We start from the raw sequence: 23,407 nt of genomic DNA, 5'->3' as shown, positions 1-23,407 counted from the left end.
AGTCGTACAGGATATAATTGCCCAATACAATGTTGTCTCATTTAAGATGGCATTTGAAAATGTTATCTTAAAATTTAAGTATCAATTAGAGACATTTGGATTAAAAAAATACTTTTTAGAAAAAAAAATTTATTTTAGGGAAAAAAATACCATAACTATAATGTTTCCAGATAATTAACAAGAAAGGAAGGATGGAAAGCAAGTATTTTAAAAGTAAAACTAATATTAAAACTAGTATTAAGTGGAATCTTTTTCACACTTTGAAAAATATATTTTGCTTTTCACACACAGAATCTTAGCAGCTGGAAACCTGTTATGTGTTCATGAAATGGCCCTCACATGTGTTTACCATCCAGCGCACTGTGGCCTGTGAACGGATCCCCGGGGTGTCCGGTCATTCTTCTGCCTCACTGAACTCCACGCTGGAGGTCGTGGGAAAGGGGGTACTTATTTGAGTTTTCTCCTTTCCAGTTCCACATTTCCTCCACCAACAACTGCCGTATAAACAAACCCATGTTCAAAAGGTGACGGACTCCACTGACCTAATCCGCTCTGAGGTGCCAGACTTGTCCCCACGTCCTCTGGATTCAACCAGCAAGTCCAGCTCACCAGGACGTCCCCTAAGAAACCGCACAGCTTGCCTCCCCCAGGCCAAGTTCATCTGATTGATTGGCCTTTTGCTCTCTTCCTCCCCTGGGAAGGGAGATCCTCAGCACAGACTGGGGGTAAAGAGAACTGTGAGGCTGAGGCTGATTCTTCCTCAATGAGCTGAAGTTCTCCAGATGGCAGCAAGCGCTCGTCATGCAAATTCTTGGCAGCAGGGAGCCTGTCAAGTGGCTACTGCTGCTTATTGTTACCACCACTCCCCCACCCCCTCCACACAAACGCAGAAGAAACACCATCTGTCTGCTGTGGGGCGGAGGGGTACTTTCCAAGTGCTGGAGTCGGGGCCGCTTAGCAGCCCTGCGCTGCACACGCAGACCCAACAGGAGTTGCCTCAACAAGGCATCCAGTCTGGAGCATCCCTGAGCCAGGGAGGTCCGCCCCAGCTGGCTCTCCCCCCCTCCCCCCGGCCTGGCCCCCTCACTGGCTCCATGCAGGGCGGTTTGCTAGCATATTTCTCATAAGATATTAATGTAACAAAAATAGCAAAACTGGTTCTGTTTATTCCCTCCGATTCTGGGAACAAGAGGAACTGAATTAGCAACATGTCTCCATCACTAGTGAGAGATGGAACAGCAGAAAGAGCACACTCCACAAGTGAGGAGCACAGAAAGTGAAACATACCTATAACACTGATTTGTTTGCCTTCCTTTCTCTCTCACAAACATGACTTCTAATTAATAATGATCTCTCTTGAGGCAGAGTAGTTTTATGTACAAATGAAAGCTGTCACTCAGAAGATTCTAAGCTCTAAAGAAAGCTCAATACTTTGTCCATCACTGAGTCCTGAGACCACTGCAGTCATTCAGTAACTCTTTTTTGTTGTTACCGGATTTTTTTGGTCATATATTCGAATGCAAATGAATGCCTAATAATAAAATGTTATATTATTTCTGCATCCCTAATGTTGTCTTTTTAATCCCAGAAGTACAAGAGTGAGTTGTTCATATGCCTAAATTCAGGTGACACTATCTTTCTCTATTTGTGCAAAACTCCTCTTTCACAAATGTTTAAACTTTTAGTATTAATCCCCCATGGACATAAACATCCAGAAAGCCTATGTAATTTCCCCCTTTCTAATCAACCTTCCATGTTTTTCCTTAGAAGAGCATCCCTGAAAAATAACACTGTTTCACACTTGTGTACTTTTAGAAAATTATATGTATAATGAACTGACTTTTTCACCAATATCATGCTTTTACATCTGTCCCTGCTGCTAATCTTCTTCATAGGGGATGTCAATTTCCCATACCCTCAGCCTACCTTGTTTTTCACTCTGCCTTTGAGAGACAGAGTGACTTCTTGACTGGTAAATTTGAGGATGACAGGCACGCTCTGCTGTGTTCTGCCTGTTTGCTCGTGGGTCCTGGCTGCCAGCAGGGCGTCCACTTTATCTTCTGCTAAGAGGCAAAGACTGCCTACTCTGGTTTTCAGGTAGCCTATTTTCTCCCACACTAAACTACGTCTTCCAATGCCACACTATCAGCAATAAAAGCAATATTTTATTTATTTATTTTTAGTGGAGATACCAAGGATTGAACCCAGGACCTCATGCATGCTAAGCACACACTCTACCACTGAGCTATACCCTCCCCCCAAAAGCAATATTTAGACTTCCATCTATTCTTGCTTTTATTCCTCCATTTGTTCAGAATCCAAGAAAGGAAGAGGATCATTCTCTATTAGGGGCTTCCTGGGAGACCCCAATAGCTTTGGTAAATCTAGGACTTATGGTTTGCATTTTCATATGATACATATTCCTCTGGTGATAAACATGTGTAGTTGTCTCTCTCTTTCGCTAACATAACTAACACTGTAATAAATAGGTTTTCCTATGAAAGTGGGGAGAGTTTCTCTGGGGTGTACACCAGATGTGGGATTGTTGGACCATAGTTATGAATATTTAATTTCACTAAATACTGGCTAATTACTGCCCAGAGTGACAGCCTGATCTTACCTCCACCATCAGTTGATATTATGAGCACTTGATATTATGAAGTTTTCTAATTTTTGTCAGTCTGATAATAAGTCTTGATTGCTTAAATTAGTAAATACTTGCTATTATTAACTATTTGATCCAATTCTCATGATTTTGTGAACTCCTATGCATATATTGTATTCATGTGTTACTGGGTTTACAGACTTTCTTGCTTATTTGCAGGAAATGAATACACACAATGTGTGTATGTGTTTGGGTGTGTGTGTGTAAAATAATTATCACTTGTTGATTTTCACATTATAAATGTCTCCTTCCAATCTATACCTGCCCATTAACTTTGCTTATGAAATCTTTTGTTAAAAAGAATGTTAATGTTTGGATATTGTCAAGTATATCAACTCTTCCTCTTCTCATTTGTGCTCTAGAATCTTGTTGGGGTTTCCCATAAATGAGATCACAAAGTTAAATTCCTATATTTTCTTCCATAAAAGCTTTAGATTTTTGCCTTTCAAATCTAGGCCTTTAATCCAGTTGGAGTGGATTCTCTTCTCTTCTTCTCTTTTCTTTTTATGAAATGAAGCATGAATTCCAAATTTATTTTTCATGTGGTGACCTAATTTTTCTATTACTGATATTAAAGAATCCATCTTTTCCTTGATAATTTGTGATTTCATCTCAATCACATTTTTTTCTCCTCTTTCTGGACTGTATTCCATTCCACTATCTACCTACATTTTTCTAGGGTAGTACCACATTTTAAAAAAGTTTTGTTAGTACAACATTTTTTAATAATAGTTTTGTCATATGTCTTAAATTCTGCTTCGATTAGTCAGCCCTTCTTTGGCATCTTTTTAAAAATTACTTTAAATATGCATGGGGCTTTATCTTTCTACACGCACTTTTGAGTCCATTTTTGAAGTTACTCAAAAATCCATAGCCCACTTCTCAGGTTCAAGTTACATCTTGCTTACTTCCATAGAAAAGGATAATAGAAGGAAAATGTTCTTTGCTTAAAAGAATAGTATATGGTTAGAAAATTTTTAAAAACCAAAATAGTGGCTCTTTGCAGGAATAGACCATAGCCTTTATGGTCAATTTTCTGTGTTTTGGGAAATAGGCTGCTTCTCATGTCAAAGTACTTTTAAAAATATATCTTTTAATATCTCAGATAATTTGTATCAAACAATAGTTCCATGAGTTAAATATGAAGAAAACAAATAGACTAATCTTCTTTAAGATACTTTAGAGATTTAAAAATCATAGCTAACAATGCATATCCATTGTCATTGCACTTAAAATGCTAAAGCAACATTTAATTAAAAAATATAATTATGCAGCTTTGAATATTTCTCTAAAAGTTTTCCTAGTTTTTACATTCTTTTTTTAATCAAATTAATGGTTTGTACTGTGCTCAGGAACACAGCAGGATGTTCAATGATCTTCCAGTCTGTTAAGAGAGCAGTTCTTATGTTATTTTCAGGACTCTAGGAATGCAGTTCTTGTTTATGGGAGGACTTGGTTTCACATGTAGAAAATCAGTTTGAGTCTCAGATGAAATCAACCTACAAAGACTGGCTCAGGCATTTAATTATGACAGTCACACATCATAAATTGCTCCAATCATCTAAATAACTTCTGGCCAAAAAGACTAAACAAGTCTTTGTCACACTTGGTTCTATTACCACTGTGGGTAGAGCCAATGATTCTACGTCTTCACGTTTAAGTTGATAGTATTTAGGAAACTGGACTCCCAGTGAAGAAATTTTGTAATTGTCCAAAACATTTTCTGCCTGGTTGAATTCCTTCACAAAAGTAATAACAAACAAACAAACAAAAAAAAGCATCTTGGCAATCAAATTACCATTTTTGCCCTTGTCATAACATTAAAAAAAAAAAGGATATTTTGTCATTTATAAACATGACTCTTTTATTCTCTGTTCATTATGTAGGAAATTTTATTCCATTCTGTCTTCTTTTTCTTTTCTTTTCTTTTTTCCTTCTTTTCCTGAGTGATGCCAGCTTAGTATAAACTGTTTGTCTTTCTTTTTAATTTTCACAGTTGAACTTTGCACAATTTGGTTGTAATATTTAGCTTCTTCTCTTAGCAACTTACTCTATGATTCTAGTACTTTGTTAGGTATGATTTGGAGAGTGGCAGGCTTATTTTAATATACATATAGTATAAAGAATATGGACTTTTAAAACTGATAAGTGTGAATTCCAATCCTAATTATGCCATTAGCTCTGTGTCACTTATCTCTTGACACATCAGATTCTTCCATTTTAAAATAAGCATATGAAAACCTGCTTCTATGTGTGAAAAGGCAGCACAGTTCCTGAAACTTAGTTCACATACAAAAGTTCTGGAAGGCAAAAGTATAAATATATTATATACAAAAAAAAAAAATTAAGAAAAGTTAAAATATGAGACTAAGCCATATGATATGTGAAACTGATTTGAGTTTTCAGAAATTTATTCATCCCACAAATCTGTATTTTGTGTACCTGTAAAGTTTGGGATCTGGCCTCTGGATTCAGACCAGAGTTCAGAACAATTCACAGGATGAGTCTCTAAGGCAATGTAACTGCCAGGCACTCTGCTAGGCACATTGCACATAACCCACAAACGTTCCTTTGGGAGGGTTTTTGGTCTCTTTTTTGGTCTCCACAGCCTATGTTTTATTACAACATCATGCTGTGAAAAAGAAGCCTGATTTTTACTCCTGGCTGAGCAGAACTTTATGGTATTTCATTAAATCTAGGATAACGTATCCTGTAAAACATCCCATTAATTTACATACCACTAAGAATGACTAAAAAGCTGTAGATTAAATTATGATCCATAGTTTTTTGCTTGTTTGTTTGTTTTAAGAAATTGTCTCATAGGTTTTAAAGTCAGACAGTGAAAGACAAATATCATATGATATCACTTGAATGTGGAATCTAAAAAAAAAAAAATACAGATTTTATTTACAAACCAGAAATAGACTCATGGACATAGAAAACAAACTATGGTTACCAAAGAGTAAAGGAGTAGAAGGATAAATTAGGTGTTTGGGATTAACAGATACACACTACTATATATAAAATAGATAAACAACAAGGATGTACTGTGTAACACAGGGAACTACATTCAATTTCTTGTAATAAGCTATAATGGAAAAGAATCTGCAAATATATGTAAATATATATGTGTGTATATGTATATGTATAATTGAGTTACTTTGCTGTACACCTGAAACTAACATTGTAGATCAACTACACTACAATAAAAAATAACATTTAAAAAAAAGAATGACTAAAGAGCTGCAGATTAAATTATGATCCATACTTTTTTCTTCTCTTAGAATTTTAATTTTATACATCCTAAAAGAGCCCATTTAAACTTATTCCAGATTGTATACTACGCATATGCATCTATTAAACAGGAAAACATAAGCAAAAAAGGTAAGTTAAGAGAACCTTTTGCATAGTTCAAGTTCAACTCTCTTAAATCATGTTTTGTGTGAGAGTTGATAACGTCTATGTTTTTCCACATAATAGTGTCATCTGTGCCATGGGGAGCCTTGGGGGTACAGCATTTCTTACAAGAGAGCTCTGTCAGTGTGTCCAGAATTTTCCAAGCCACCAACACTAATTCTGCTAGTTCTTAATACACGTGTGTGCAAACAACAACATCCACAATGTGAGTGCCACCTAGCCAACAGCAATTGTAACATGCCCAATTTCAGAGATAAATATATGAAAAAAGGTACATCTTAGAATCTATGACATGCAGTACTTACTGAGTGAGCTATAAATCATTAGGTAGGATTTTTTACTACTTCAAAGAAGTTGGTATCATTTTTAGAGTATGAGAAGATAATTTTCTATTGTATTTTGTCCCACCTTTTCTTTTATTTTCCTTTCTTCCTCTAGAATTAATGTTTTGTCCCTAACTCTCTTAAATTCCATGAAACAGAAACCTGACCACTGTAGCCCAGCCAAATAGGGATTTATTTTTCTCACATAACACAGAAGTCTCAAGGTGAGAGGGCTAGGGCAAATGGTACCACAATGCCATCAGAGACCCACACTTCTGTCTTTCTCTTTGCCCTAGTTCAAATGCTGTCACATCCTCGTGGTTGTAACATGGCTGATGCATTATGGCCACATCCCCAAGAGGAATCAGGGAAGAAGAAAGGGTAAAAGGCATCATGGAAGTGTCATTCCTTTTCCAACAGTAGATTTCTTCTTACATGTCACTGGTAAACACTGGTTATATGACCAACTCTAATTTCAAAAGAGTCTATGGAGAGAAATATTTTTTAACTGGGGACATAGCTTCTGATGATACTGGGGTTCTCACAGTAAGAAAGAAGAGAAAGATGGCTATTGACTGGAAACTAGCTCTATCTGCTACCACTCTCTGGCCCCAAAAGTTTAAAAGTATGAAGTACTATGCTTGCCACATGCCCATGGATGGCTGTGCTTTTATTTAATCTAATGTAGTTGGGTAGAATTTTAATGAGAATTAAACAGATCTCTCAGATAATGTGACTAGTATATTATATATTCTTGTCTTCATAAAAAGCACTAGCTGTATAGTAAAAACAAACGAAAGACACCAAAATGCTTAAGAAGAATTAAACTGACATAGTATTACAGTAGTTTTCTAATCCAGAACAATGCTTTTCACATAACAAGCATTTAATAAATGTGTATAGAATGAATTAGTATTTTCATGACTTTTCAAAAGATTGATTTGGAGTTTATTTTTTTCTACCTGATTAAAGGGAAAAAAAACCCTATGAAAGTAATTTAATAATAATAATTTCTTACATACACATTTAACCCCAAGTACTTTCTGTCACATCCCAATTTCAGCTTTTCAAAAGTAAGATTATAAAAGGTATTTATTTATATGTTAATCATAAGTTGGTACAATCATTTCTCTAGCAAAGCAAACAATGTATCCACTGATGTTGCAGATCAAACAATTCAAACTTGTACAGAAGTTTTACTCTGAAATGTCTATGGTTTGCTCTTCACCTGTCGCTCCCTCTCTTTTTCTCAGCATCTGCTCCTCTTACCAGTTCTTCTTTTGACTCTTTCACCCATACTTATACTTGGACTTTACTATTTTCCAGGAAAATCGTTACCCCAGTATCACAATTCCCTGTTACCCTTATACCAAGAAGGATAGATATTGTAAGCTCTCCCTCTGTAACTGTAGTCTGCCAATTCTTCCTTCTCTCTCCATCTCCAGTTGTCTTAGTTTTCTTGATCCTCCTTCTGTAAAGTACTTTCAGAAAATGCATTTTGCTCTGATCTTGTACCTTCTCTGGGAAGATACTGTCTCCACAACCATAGGATTCTACACAGTTTTAACTGGGGATTATTACGTAGGTTATTCCACTGACACCCATTTTGCACCAATTCTTAGATCTCTTTCAGACTATTGCCAATCATTATACTATTCTAAACTTCAAGTCCATCAGTTTCTATTTCACAATTACCATTCAGATTGGATAGATCTTACCGTAGCACAGTTCCATAGTTTCTGTTTGTTTTTGCTATTCTGTAACCCTTTTGAGGTCCTTTATGTTTCCATTAACCTACATAATCTATCTATACTTTTTATCTACATTAGATGCTAGGCTATTAGGAATAGGGGAATGTATCTAAATGGTCTTTGTATTCCTACAGCCCTGCAGAATATTTCATGTAGAAATGCACAATAAATGTTTGCTGGGTGAATGAATGATTCTCCTACACAGATTTTCTATAATTCCCTCTTCCTATTTAAAAAACACTTTTAAGTGAATGCCCATTTCACTAGCCACTTGATATGAGCAGGCCGAATCTGAGAAGTGCCTTCTTACTTGTTCATGTGCTCAGACTTCTAAAGTAAACATGCACACATCAAACCTGAAAGACATCCAAGTTGGCGTGCCTAGAATCATTCTCTCCCTTGGCAAACACTGTGAGCTGCCTTCCTGTTTGCAGTGTTGTTTCATCAGGTCGTGAAAAAGGCCCCATCAGAAAGCTGGCACAGCTCATTAGTGGAATTACACTCAACTAAGGTTAAAAAAAAAAGTTGGCAACAACAACAAAAAATTGATCGATATTACCATTTTCTAAAAATTGGTTTGCACCTTCTGATCATTGCAGTATATTCCAGGAATTTTCACTGGCCCTTCAAAATTTATTTATCAACAAACAATTATTAATAGAAATTGCACCCCCTTACACACCAATCTTGCTACTCATGCTCCATCCAGCCCCTACTATCCATTGGTCTAGCTCTTGTACTGATGCTAAACATTTTTGTCCCTAGTGATTGTGCTGTTGAAGCTGGTATCCATTAAATGGTGAGGGTTGTCCCTTTGTTAATTGCACAGAAATTATATAGATCATAAAACTGAAAATTATGACTTCAAAGGTAGAATTTGGAGAGTGAATAAACTGGATTCCTTTCTCTTCTACAACCATATTCTCTTCAGCCTAGAATCTAGACATTCTTGAGAGTATTACGGGGTGGTAGGAGAAAGATGGCCACCACCATATTGAAGTCAGAATGAGAATTTTGCAAAGCAGCAAGTATAAATTTGGACCGATGCCTGGAAAGCAACAATACAAGTTGGTAGCTTACTTTCTGAGTAATAATTGTATTCTGTTGCTACCCACTACACTTGAGAAAGTTTTGTTAAAGGTTACTAGTCACTTTGTGTGGTATTAAGAGACAGGCTCATGTCCACGCAATTCAGAAAGAGCTAAGGAGAGCATAGCACTCTCTGAGGCCAACAAGGAAATAGCAGTTGTGCTTAGTCAGGTCCCAAAGGACCAGCTCATGATCCTCCCTCTACCAGGATTTGTCCTACTGCCAAACTTGCAGTCTAATAACTTGCCATTATTAGCAGAGCTGAGGGAGTTCCTACAGAACATTCTCTGTGTTGCTCATTTTGCTGGGGTGCAAGGATAGAAAAATGAACAATTTTGACCAGAAAGAGCTTACATTCTGGGAGGGCATATAGCCCATGAAACAAGCGATTAGAGTGTAGTACATGACATGATAATACTCTGTACAAAATAAGGGTCTGTCTTTTACCGATACCTTCAAGATTATAGTAATTTTTTTGTCTCTCCTTTTTAAAGTTCTCCACCTTGCTTTCTTTGCTGTTCTACAATAGTCACAGAATTTAAAACTTTAAATATTGCCTCCTTTTATGATATAATAAAGCTTTGTTTACTGCGTTTAACACTCTATGATTAGCTAGGGAGTCCTCTAAGCCATAGGATTAAATGATTCATTTCCTTAGAACTTAAGTTCTTCTAGATGTTTAAGGTGATGGTTTTATTTTAATGTTAAAATAATCACTGAAATATGGAGTAGAATGCAAAATTAATGATTAAATTTTTAAATCATTAAAAAATTCAAAGACATTCTGTGCTTACTTACATAGAAAACAAACTTATGATTACCAGGGAGGAAGAGGGGAGGGAGGGATAAATTGGGAGCTTGGAATTGGCAGATACAAACTACTAGGAACAGAATAGATAAACAACAAGATCCTAATGTATAACAGAGGGAACTATATTCAATAGCTCCTTGTAGTAACCTATAATGAAAAAAATATGTGTGTGTGTATCTATCTATCTATCTATCTATCTATCTATCTATCTATCTATCTATCTATATCTATATCTGAATCACTATGCGGTACACCAGAAACTACTATAGCTTTGTAAATCAAGTATACCTCAATTTTTAAAAATGAGAAAAAATAAAAATAAACTATAGTTAAGCATCAAAAATAAATAAATAAACAAATAATAAATAAATAAATAGTCTTTAAACAAAAAACAAAAAACCAAAGATGTACTTAAAGCAGGGGGCTTTGACGCTATCCCCAGAACCTCAAGAGTAACATGCTTATGGAATATTTTCAGAAGCCCTGATTATAAACTCTAAGCAATATCAGTCCACATGCCACCATCTTTTTCTTAAAACTACAAATTATACATACATCCCAAAGAATACATGTAATGTATATATAAGGTATAAATAACAACAATACAATGAAACACTGCAGTACCATTGACACTCTCATGTATCCCATCCAGCCCCCTACACCACTATCCTGAAATTTTTCTTCATCATTCTGCTTTTTGTTGAAGATTTTTATGACATATGCATGTATCCCTAAGCGACATATTGTTTTTGCATGGGTTGTGTATTTAAAATTGTTTTATAAAAGTACTCACACTGTATTTATCCCACTCACACTGATACTTGTAGCTATTGCTTATTGACTGTCACAGCTGTGTAACTGCCATGGCATGAAAAGGATAAAAAAACATTTACATATTCTCATGTCAACGAACATTTAGGCTGTTTCCAAACATTTACTTTTACATACATTGCTCTGCTGGGAACGTCACTGTACATGTTTCCTGCTGCACATGGGTAGAAATCACTCTATTTATCCAGGAGTTATTTTCTGGGTCATAGGATAGGCACAATTTTAACTCTGCAAAATAGTGCCAAATCACTTTCCAAACTATTTATACCATTTCCTGTCCAAAATACATGAGTCCTTATTGCTTCATATCCTTTACAACATTCATTGTCTGGCTTTTTAATTTTTGCCAGTCGTAAGAGTTGAAAATGGTATTCGATTCAGAGTTCAACTTGCACTTCCTCAATGTCTTATAAGGTTGAGCTTTTTTTTTCATGTGTCTATTGGCCTCTGAGTTTCCTCTTCTGTGAAATGACTCTTTGGGTAGTTTTGTTTGGGATTTTTTTTTTTTTCCATCCGTATTTCTATTGAGCTGTCTACCTTTTTCTTATTGATTTTCAAAAGCATTGGGGGTATATAACCCATTTTGGTTAAACATTACACGTAGATGATCAGTCTGTGCTTGACTTTTCATGTTATTTATGCTTCTAATGACAGTAGTTCTTAAAGTATTCTATTTATCTACCTTTTTATTGTGGTTTGCACTTGTGGCTTCTTATCTAAAAAAAAATCCTTCCCTATTTCTAAGTAGGAGTAAAGGTATGCAATTGTTTCTCCTTTGTGAAGAAAATAGGACAATAAATATAGAAGTTCTATTGTCTGATTTTCATTTACTGACTAGCCTGGATAACCAACACTCTCAATGCTCTCTAGTAAAAAAAAAAAATATTGAACCCTCGAAGTTAATAGATTGCTTCTTAGTTGCGGTAAATTGGAAAAATAACCACAAAATCCTCCCTTCCCTACATGTACTCTTCTTTGCAACGTGATATGCCTTTGCCATCCTGAGATGGTGTCTATCTTTCTAATCCTTGCATCTGGGGATGGCCGGGCAACTCGACTTGGTCAATGGGACTTTAGCAAATTTATGCAATCAGAGGCTGGAAAATTGTGTATCCTTTGGAGCTTGCACTCTTGCTGCTTTAGGCCCCTCTGAGACACCTATAAAGAGAAGCCTGGGCCAGCCTGTAAGATGAGAGATCATGTGAATCAGAAATAGGTCATCTCAGTGAAACCACCCTAGGTCATGCAGCCTGAGTAAAGCCAGCCAGACCAGAAGAAGTACTCAACTAACCTATAGAATTGTGAGGAGTAATAAATGTTTGTCATTTCAAACAACTATGTTTGGAAAGGTCTGCTATGCAGCAAAAGCTAACCAATACAATAGTACACAAGACAGCCTTCTATTTCCACTATTTTCTTTGTTTATGGGGTCAGAGACTGCTAGTGCCAAGATTCAGTGTCTCCTCACAGTAGAAAAATTCTCCCTTTATCTGGATACATGGCCATCTATGGACTACACTTTCCAGCCATCTTGAAGCTATCTAAGACTATGTGACTAGGCTTGGGCTAACAGAATGTGAGTAGTTATGACAAGTACAACCTCAGGGTTGTCTCCTTAAATACAATACTGTCTGCACTGGACTCCTTTCCTCCCCCCAACTCTTTGGACAGAATATAGGCATGGCATAGCTCACCTTTCACTAAACAAGAAAAGGAAACATTTCAAGAGTTATTGTTTAACCACCCTTCTGTGAAAATATACTTCTATCATGGTAACGCTACTCTGTGTTGGACTTTTTTATTATAGCAACTCGGCCTTACCTGAACTAATACACTTACCAAGAGTCAGTTGTGTTTGTCTTCAAACTTATACATGACAAATATGTTTTTTATTGTAATTACATGGTTTTTAAATGTTATTTCACTCAACAAAATAGGAGTATAAAATAAAAAGAAGTTATTGTCCCTATGAAAGTTAACTTGAATCCTTTGAAACAATTTAGTAAGGGCAAGTCACTAAAAATTAGATGTGAGTGAGAGAGCTGGGAATGATGGGTAGAAAATCATCAGAATCTAAGGGATTGTCCCCTCAGCATGCCTCACAAATGACTTTAAATTTTCTCTTTACTTAAAAAAAGTTTTGAACATTACAGGAGTGATATTGTGTGAGATTTACAGAAAAAATGATAACTCTGTGTTCCAGTCGATAGACATATATTTAAAGAAAAGACTTTGACTCAAGATTATAATCTAACCAAAAAAAAAAAAAAAACCAAATTAATATGCTAAGAAAGACCTTTTTAAAAAATTCCCTGCTTTAGCTGTTATTATTTTTTTAATGAACCAAAAAGATATTGGTCCCAATTACATTGGCTAAGAAGGCCTCTAATTATAACCCCTTCAAGTATGAGTTGATTATGCCTGGTGAAGTGAAGGAGGACAGGGTTGGGACAAGAATACAGGTGGTACGGATGACAGCAACCTGGAGGTAGGATGCTTCTTCCAAAGGGGAGCTACTACTTGGCTCCATCAAATTGTAGCCATGTGGAATTTGACCAAAGTTTTCAGATTTGGAGGGAAGCTAGAAATTGGGTAGAGGTGTGTGGGGGGGTGGGGAGAGGGAAATCTGTGGGTTTTAAATGTCAGCAACTGTGGCAGAGACTGTGAGTCATCTATCAGAGTACATTCTCTTCAACTAGACCACACTTCCCAAGATCCTCTGCATTTTTCTGAGGCCACATGATTGGGTTCCAGTCCATGGCAAGTGTACAGAAATGATGGATGTCTTTTCTTTCCAGGCTTGGAGTATAAAACGTCATGAAATACTTTTCCCCTTCCACTGCCTGGGCTGTGATAATCAGAGCATCCATGCAGGGCACTTACTAAAAATGATAGAGTCACCTTCATCCTGGTTCCCTGAAAGATGGCATGAACAGAGTCCTCCCTCCACCTCCCAACCTGGAACACAGGAGCATCCATTCTGGACTGAGTGAAAAATAAATATCAACTGTGGTTAAGCTGTAGCATTTGAGTCTATGGGTTATACCAGTTAAGTCAATACTAGCCAGTATAGCTACCAACTTCAGTTTAAAATGTTACGCATAGATAAACAACAAGTTTCTACTGTATAGCCCAGGGACCTATACTCAATATCCTGTAGTAACCTATAATGAAAAAGAATATGAAAATGAATACATGTATGTATATGTATGACTGAAACATTATACTGTACACCAGAAATTGACACAACATTGTAAACAAACTATACTTCAATTAAAAAATAAAGTGTTAAATAAATGAGTAAAATGTTATGCAGTTCAGTATTCAGTCCTCTGAGCCCCTACTTTGGAACCTGACTTTAAGGATCTTCTTACTTGCATCTCCCCTTTCAGAAAATACAGAGGGATTCTTAACTGTTTCTTGTCTTTCTGAGTCTCTCTCTCCTCACTTAGTTCTTTTTGAAGGAGACGATAAAGGAATAGTTACTTCTTCCTTTCCTGTTTTGTCATCTTGCCCTCCTCCATTCTATCCCTTTTCTCCTTTTTTCTGCCCTAATCTTCAGCTATTCCTTTCAGCTGTTCCTTTGGCTTTCCTCTTTTTGAAGCCCTCTTGTGCAAGTGTAAAAACGCGTGTGTGTCCAAACTCATTATGTCGATATTCCCACAACTTTTATTTTCTTGACTCCTCCATGTTTTTTCCATCGAGTTTTTCATGGCCTCACACTCCTTAGCGCTAAAATATTTTTAAATAAATGGAAGTGGAAGAGAAAGGATTCTTATCTGATGGGATAGGGAGCACAGCAATGTCAGGAGGGACATGAAGTAACAAAAATCATATGCTGACAGTTACACAAGGCCCCACTTCTCTTCCCACTGGCTCCATTCTGACTCCAGAGCCCTCTGTCATAACCACAGCACCATGGGTAACACTTCTAAGGCACTTTTCCAAAGTCCCAACACTTACTAGCAGAGAACCCCAGGTTTTGTGAGTCATAGTATAAGACTTGTTCCAATAAACCAAACATTTTCTCTGAATTTCCAATTGCCTCCCTAGGTTAGGCACCCACATCTTATAAAAACTTTACAGTGTATCTGATCTTCCACAGAACCTTCCAAAGAATCTGCTCTCTTGAAATACTCTCATCTTGGATAGATGTCTCCTAGAAAAAGCATATATTAATGTTCTAAGTGAACATCTGGGTGCTCTAGCTACAATCATCCCAAATTCCTAAATATTTAAAAATAACTCATGTTTTGGGGAGAGTGTTAGCACAGTGGTTAGAGTATATGCTTTGCATGCATGAGGTCCTGGGTTCAATCCCCAGTAACTCCATTAAAATAACTAAATAAATAAACTCAATTACCTCCCACCAAAAAACAAATGAAAAAAACCCCACAAACAAAATAAATAAAATATTTTAAAAAAATAACTCGTTTTATATTTTATAGACACAATATCCAAATATTTGATAGTATTTTCAGTTTTATCCAGTATTTTCATTTTATCATATTTAATCTCAAATGTTTTCATTTGGAAAAAAAATCATACAGGCTTCTATTTATCTGATTATTTAATATATACATTATAGCTGACTCTTTTTTTTAGAGTACTATGTTGAGATTCATGAAACAGAAATTAAAGTCTCAAACTCCTCCCATGACCTAGTCTTAGCTCCTGAGGGCTTGGTCCCCCAAGAAATATTTTCAAAATCCTTAGTCATTTTTTGTTTTGAAACTCAGCATAAAACAATATACATCACCTCCCTCTCCAACAGGGTATAACAAATCATAGAAAAGAATAAGGTTATTCCATTAAACCAATGAAGCAAGGAAGCTCATGAAAGAATAATCCAGAATTAAAATTTGGCTAGAATACTATCCCTCACATTTCTCCAATACCAAGGTAATGTATTTGTACACAAAGTAGAACAGAATTGCAGCAATTACCTAGATCATTTAGGCTAAGGACCACTTTCAAGGGTAATAATCCACACAATCAGTCTTTTTTTGGCTCAGCTGGAATTATTCGGGTAGCTGCCTCAATTTTTTCCTTCACTTTCCACGTATAGAGACAGTTCAAAGTAATTTGAAAACCCAGAAGTGGAATTTTTAATGTATTGTTCCACATTTTATTCAAAACATGAAACTTACTAGACTGGAGAAGTCATCTCAAGAAGGGGATCATTCCACAATGACCAAAACCAAATCTACTCATAGTATCCTGCTACAAGAATGACTTAGTCAAATCTTAGCATTCACAATGTTCTGCTTTTATCCAATTTTCCAAACTCAGGCAACAAAAATAATTCTTAAACACCTACTAGATGGATGGCAGTATAGTATATAGTTTATTTCGTTTAATTCTTACTTCAGAAAATCCTCTATATGGCAGATACAGTCCACCTATTTTGTAGACACAGTCAAGATTTTTTTAAAAGATAAGAAATTTGCCTAACAACAAACTTTCAGTGCATGAAGAACCAAATCATTCTCTTGATATGAAGCCCAATAGTCTAACTAACACGTAGATAGATGAGAAAATTTTCTAATCAGGGAATTGAAAAGTAGCACCTTTTGGTGTTTTCTTTTTCAGTGTAACAGCCTCTAAGAAATACGAAATCTTCTCTAAATTAGTAATGTCAAAAACATTTGAGTAAAAGATTGAAATTAGAACATTCTCTAACACTGTGTACAAAAATAAACTCAAAATGGATTAAAGACCTAAGTGTATGACTAGATACTACAAAACTCCCAGAGGAAAACATAGGCAGAACACTCATGAACATACATTACAGCAATACATTTTTTGAACCAGATCCTGGAGTATTGGAAATAAAAGCAAAAATAGACAAATGGGATCTAATTAATATTAAAAGCTTTTGCACAGCTAAGGATACCATCAACAAAATGAAAAGAGAACCGACAGAATGGAAAAAAATATTTGCAAATGATCTGATTGACAAGTGACTAATTTCCAAAATATAAAAACAGCTCATACACCTTAATATCAAAGAAATAAACAACCCAATCTAAAAATGGGCAGAAGACCTAAACAAGCAATTCTCCAATGAAGACATGCAAATGGCCAACAGGCCCATGAGAAAATGTTCAGCATCACTAATTGTCAGAGAAATGCAGATCAAAACTACAATGAAATATCACCTGTCAGAATGGCCATCATTGAAAAGTCTACAAATGATAGATGCTGGAGAGGATGTAGAGAAAAGGAAACCCTCCTACACTGTTGGTGGGAGTGTAGATTGGTGTAGCCACTATGGAGGATAGTATAGAGGTTCCTTAAAAAACTGAAAATAGACTTACCATGTGATCCAGCAATCCCATTCCTGGGCATGTATCTGGAGAAAAATAAAATTCAAAAACACACACGCACCCCAATGTTCACAGTAGCACTATTTACAATAGCCAAGACATGGAAACAACCCAAATGTCCATCAAGAGATGACTGGATAAAGCAGATGTGGTACACATATACAATGGAACACTACTCAGCCATAAAAAAGAATAAAATAATGCCATTCACAGCAATATGGATGGACCTAAAGATTGTCATTCTACGTGAAGTGGGCCAGAAAGAGAAAGAAAAATGCCGTATGACATCATTTATAAGCTCTGTCCCTCAATATCTTGCTTATAAATTAGAAGTCTTAAGTACTTTGGAGAGTCAATTGACTTAGCAAACCAAAGGGAAATTAAGGGAATAAATAAGAAAAAAATAATAAAATCATTTTTAAGAATCCTTTTACTTCACAAAATCAATTAAATCTAACAGGTTGTTTTTGTTTAACCCATTTTGTGGCTAGGCACAGATAAAAAACATCATCACATAACAGAATGAGCCTAGCGTTTTGGTTCTTTGAATTAGGAACTTAGTGAAGGCCTAATCCTTACTTTGAAATGTACTGTATACAGCTGTCTAAATAGTTAAATGAAGAGAGGTACATACAACTTACATGGAGATAAGATCCCAAAGAGGTTCTGACATTTACATGCAGGAGTTGGTTTCTCACCAAGGGTTGGTCTTACAATCCTGTTAGTCAGGAAGCAGATCAGAATGACTTGGAAAGCATTACCTGACTACACTGGTCAGATCCTATCCTAGTCTTGGAATCCAATTCCTCTAGGATATAGTTTGGACATATGCACTTTGAAAATTTTCCATGTATGATTTGATGTCCATCTTACTTTAGAACTACTGGGTGTTGTATCAACCTGAATTTGCTAGAACAGTCAGTATCTTTTGTGTTTCTGGTCCAGAAATCTCTCGTTTTTCATCATACATGTGTTACTTTTTTCTACACTGGTTCTACATGAGCCCATCATGTGTCTTGGCCACTCCTGTGTATGTTTACATCAGCACTCCAATTACTCCTGTGTGCATCATGGAAGGGAGGAGTAGAAAGCCTGCTATGGGCTAGCCTTTAAGCTAGGCCTCCACCATGAGGAGCCCAGAGTCTGTGGGTTCTCTGTGCGGCCCATTCTTGTAGTGGTTCAGTGCCACATCCCAGTCCCCTCTAGTTCTGATGAGTTGTTTGCTCCCTTCTCGTCTACCCAGTCCTCCATCCATGCCTCTCCTATACCTATCACTGTGACAACCAGGAGGGACTCCAATATGTAATGGACATTTATGTTATTACTAAAGCTAAAAACATTGTTTTGGGCAGTTGAGTTTGGGCATTGAGTTTAAAACTCAATGAGTTCTTTCTAATAGCGCCATGTCAGGCAAGACGTTCTATGAGAATATAATGGAAATTTTGTTATGGCCATGGGGAACCATCATTACCCATCATACTTTAAAATGTCTATAGATAAACATCACTGTAGTTCTGTTTTATGGAACGGAGCTGTGGGTTTCTGGATTTGCATTTATTTGTGTGTTTGAAATTTAGAACTAGGAATTTGTTTGGTTTGGTTTGGTTAGGAAATGTTGCCCTAGCCCACCAACTATGCATCAGTCCACCTATAAACAGATAGAAAGAATCCACATTTTAAAAATTTCTACGAAAGACGCCAACCCCATCCTTCAGCTTGTTGATGAGCAGAACGTTCAGACTGACCCTTAATCAAGTTCAGATTGACCCTTAATCAAGTTACAGGAGACATCTGCGCTCCATATTCTTTCCAGAGTGCAATCCCAGATATTCCACCATTTAATCCTTATGAAGAACTTACTTACAAATCGTAGTAATAACACTTATGGAAGATTTTCTGAAGGATGAGCAATTCCACCATTATAATATAATATATATATAATATATATATAAATTTCTTCTTGGATCAAGCCAGACCTTGAGAGGCTACCTATTTGCACCACACTATTTACTTCCTTGTATTGTTTCTAGTGCTGAGTTGCACTTCAAACTGTGCCATCAGCCACTTACTCGGCTTCTTCTAGCAATGACAAAAGTCAGCAATACTCTCAGATCAGCTGCAGTAATCAACACACACCCAGTCCTTGCTGGAAGAGCAGAACCATGGGAGAGTCAGGCCCTGGGGGAAACCTGCTGTCATTCAGAAACCACCATCACAGTCCCAGTGATGGGCTTTCCAACCCCAGCTTGGCAGCAGGAGTTGCTGTATTGATTACACCACTTCTGTCCATATGAAATCCCCACCTCATCCTTTTCTCTGTGTGTCCCTTTCACTTTGTGACTATTTATTGTCTCAGCTGCCTTTTGGCCTTTGCAACCTAACTTTTCTCTCAGTGCCCTTTGGTGCCTGCTCACGCTTCCAAATAATTGCCTCCCTCTAGGTATCTCTTAACTTCAAAGACTCCAAAAGAAAACATCCAATTGTTTCCTCTCAACTTCGATCACCCTTTCTGAGCAAACCTTTTTTGTCAGATGGCCTTGTAAGGCCACCAGTCAGTCTGTAAACATTAGTTACTCTTGAGTCAAGTGCCCCTCCCATCCCCAGGCCAATTAGCTGTGGCCATAATGTTTGTAATTGGGAGGTTTGGGTTACTCTCTGTGTGTGTGTTGGAAGGGAGGCTACATGGTACAGAGCATACTTATTTGTGGTCAAGACATCCATGGCTACTTTCCTCTCTTTAAAGGAGAATCTGTGGCCACTTGTAAGCACTTTGAACCTTAGTCTGTCTTGTTTTGCACTGAGGAATAGTACACAAAATCTTTACAAGGGACATTATATTGCATTTATTTTAGGAATGCTGTTGAGAATGTACCATGACATGACACCATATATCCTTTTTCACAGATCCAGTAGAGAAATTTCTCTTACATCTCACAAGTAAAAGTTCTGCTTGTCATTAGTTTTTTGCTGCCTCTGCTCTTATGCACATCATGGACTTTGTAGACAATATTCTTTGGACTGGCTACTAAAAAGTTCAAGGTTAAATTTGTGGCAACGATGCAGGATTTTCTGGTCTGTGTCTAGAGCCCATCGGATCCATACTTTCATCTTACTTTCTTTTCCTATCTTGATTTTATTTCACCTATTCATCCTGTTTTACTTTACTTTTATCTTTTCTTATATATAACTATTTAAGCCGTATCAAATCTTAATTTCAGAAGAGATGAGATACAAAAAAAAATGACAAAAGCTGTTATTATATTGACATAATTATCCGTTTTGCTAACCTATGACTTTTTCAAGAAAAGCAATCATATCGTCATCTTTGCACCTATAGAATTTAGTCCAGTTCTGGTCCACAATAAGCACTTATTTAAAGGCTGCTGAATGAATGAATAGTCTAATGGTTTTTACCAAAATATTGGACAATGATAAATTTCATACTGCAAATATTGAGGAAAATATGCATTTGGAATTAAGATTATTTTAAGGAAACTGGCACATTTTGATACAATCTTGGTAACAATATTGTCATATCTCAAATTCTGATTCATCTGAGCTACAATATCTCTTTTCTTTTCATCAAACAACAGGACTATAGTCACTAACAGTATAAAAGTGAGATTCACATAAGTTCACGAGGCTTATGAGAAAGAAACATGAATTACAGATGAAGACCAAAGCCAATACTTTAAAAGCAAATTGCAAATTCTTTTAGCAACCATTTTGGCATTACTATTCATCATTGTGACCTGACTCTGAATGAAGTTGTATTTTCGTGTTAGTGTCCTTTGAAATATGTAATTCCATAAGCATTCCATTGTGCTGAAAGCTCTTGTGTCCATCCAAACAGAGAAAACACTGTATCACAAGTTACTCATGGCAAGTTTTTGGCAACTACTTAAAGGGAACAAATAAGAGGAATTTCATATAATTCAATCAAAGATGGGGTAATACACATGAGAGAAAAACAAGGCTGGACAGAAAATTAGTAAAGTCAGCATTATCCCTGAATGCAACACTTGACAGCGTTTTAGAACTGGTTAGAAGGAATGCATTGTGCTGGCATGATACAACAGCTAATTGATATGTGTGACTACTTAAGTTAAAATAAAACTGTAGCTGTACTAGGCATTAGAAATTCACCATGAGGACGTCACTTCATGGCTCTGGAAGGATAAACAGCCAGCTGGGATTTCTTTTCATTGGCCATGGAAGCCCAGGAATGCCATCAGTGTCCTAGGGCTGCTCCTGTGTGCGTCCTAAACAGTTTCAACATGTCACTGGGGATAACATGCTGCACCATGTTCAAAGGCTGCCCAGAGAGGAGAGCAAGCCTTTCCCTTCACACTTCCCCATGGCCCAGCTCTAAATGCCTTCTTAGACTCAGAGATAAAAGCCCTTGACCTTTTTACCTAAAACTGAAGTGCACAACCACAGGAACTGATGGTCTGTGTACAACACTGTCCCTCCTGCAAGCAGGGACCCATGCACTTGGTTTCAGATTCTTATTCGCAACCTTTTAAAAGGGACGCATCATTGAGGATGCAATTTGGACTCACAAAACTCTGCATTAATTATATACTGACTCTGTGCTATTAAAACAAAGCCCTTTGACGAGCGGCCATCAGATACCTTTCAGAGGGGGGAGTCTCCGCTGTTATTCTTTCCAGCGCCCGTGAAAGAGCACTGATCCTCTCTTGGGCCACAGCTTTTGTTTCCAGGCCTTCTTTTTCAATGGTTGTCATGGAATCAACTTATTACCATATGAAAAGCCATACACAACACTTTTCCCTTTACCCCCATCTTCCCCTTTTAGGAAAGCCTGTTGCTAAAGCCTTAGTCCTTAATATTCATGTAAAGGAGGGTGGGGTGTGAGAACAGAAATAAAATTCTGGGTGAAAAAACAAAGATGTTTTCAACTGGCATCCTCTGGGGCAAAAATGGTTGATTTTCTTAGTCTGAATTTTCTCAACATCTGTCTTTCTACTGATTTTTTTTCTCAGATTATGGTTAACTGCAGTCTCCTACCCTGTTACAACCGATTTATTCACCAGAATTGATTTCAATTGCCTCGTGAGTCAGAGGATAGACACGCAGGCGTCACAACGTACTATGTCAACAGCTTTTGCTTAATTTAGGGTTAATTTCTACCACCAATTCTTGTGTTTACTCCAAAATAATTTTTGAATTGCTTCAAAATTTTCACCTTAGTCCAGAGTGAGAGAAATTTTTATTTTCTTTTGTAAAGTGATCTTACTGATTATCTGGACCACAGCTCATGAAACAGGACAGGATCGTGTTTGCTTTGTGGAGTTGTCTTAGCCCATGTCAGTAAGCTACCTCTTTGTCTCCCCCTGGGTATGTAGTCAAAGTGAGATATTGTTTTTCAAGGAAAAAGTAAATCTTGCCAACTCCCCCCAAATACACTTATGTAACTGACTTGGAATGGCTCTGAGAGAATGAACAGAAAGGCAGGAGACTTCTTAAAACAAAACAACAAAAATCTCTGAAGTACATTCTACTCTATATAGTATAGTCATAGAGACTAAACCACAAATACTACCTGCAAAATATTCTTGTTTAGCTTACAGACTTACACCACTTTCTGGCTTCCAGGAAATTTCTCAACCTAGTCTCCGTCTCAATAACTTTTAGTAAACACTGAGAATGAAAATGAAGATGATGACAATAGTTAAACAATTAGAACCATGTATGAACTGCTAAGAGCTTTATATGGTTGACTGATTTAATGCTCATAACAATCACAGGAGCAAGAGTCAATCACTTCTTCAATCTGGGGACTAACTACACTCAGGAAAGTTCCAAAGGGAAAGAAATTCTGATAAAATATACTTTGTCCAAAATTGACCAGGTTGGTTTGGATAACCCACCTGGATATTCCACAGATAATGTTTGTTAAGCAGGATTTCTTTGAGTGTCAGTGGCAAACAGCCCATTCAAATAAACAAGTAAGAAAATAAGGGAGAGGATAATTATTGATTTCTGTAACTAGAAAATCCAAGTGAGGCACTGACTTTAAGCAGGACTAAATCCAGGGGTGGATAAATGTCCAATATCTGTCTGAATTTTCTTCCTTCTTCTCTCCCTCCCTTCATCTCTTGGCCCTACTTTCCTTGAAAGAGCTGCCTGATGCTCTATTCCCATGAATACTCCCTCTGAGCAGCTGA

General features: G+C 36.8%; 1 long non-coding RNA gene across 1 annotated transcript in view; it reads right to left on the bottom strand.

Annotated features, from left to right (window-relative positions):
* LOC116154382 (uncharacterized) overlaps nucleotides 1-23,407 on the bottom strand; it is an 873,015-nt gene that overhangs the window by 629,169 nt on the left and 220,439 nt on the right. The gene's annotated exons all lie outside the window — the stretch shown is intronic.

This window comes from Camelus dromedarius, chromosome 6 (genome assembly GCF_036321535.1).
Source record: "Camelus dromedarius isolate mCamDro1 chromosome 6, mCamDro1.pat, whole genome shotgun sequence".
In the NCBI taxonomy this organism is placed as follows: domain Eukaryota; kingdom Metazoa; phylum Chordata; class Mammalia; order Artiodactyla; family Camelidae; genus Camelus; species Camelus dromedarius.
This window is presented reverse-complemented; position numbering and strand designations above follow the sequence as displayed.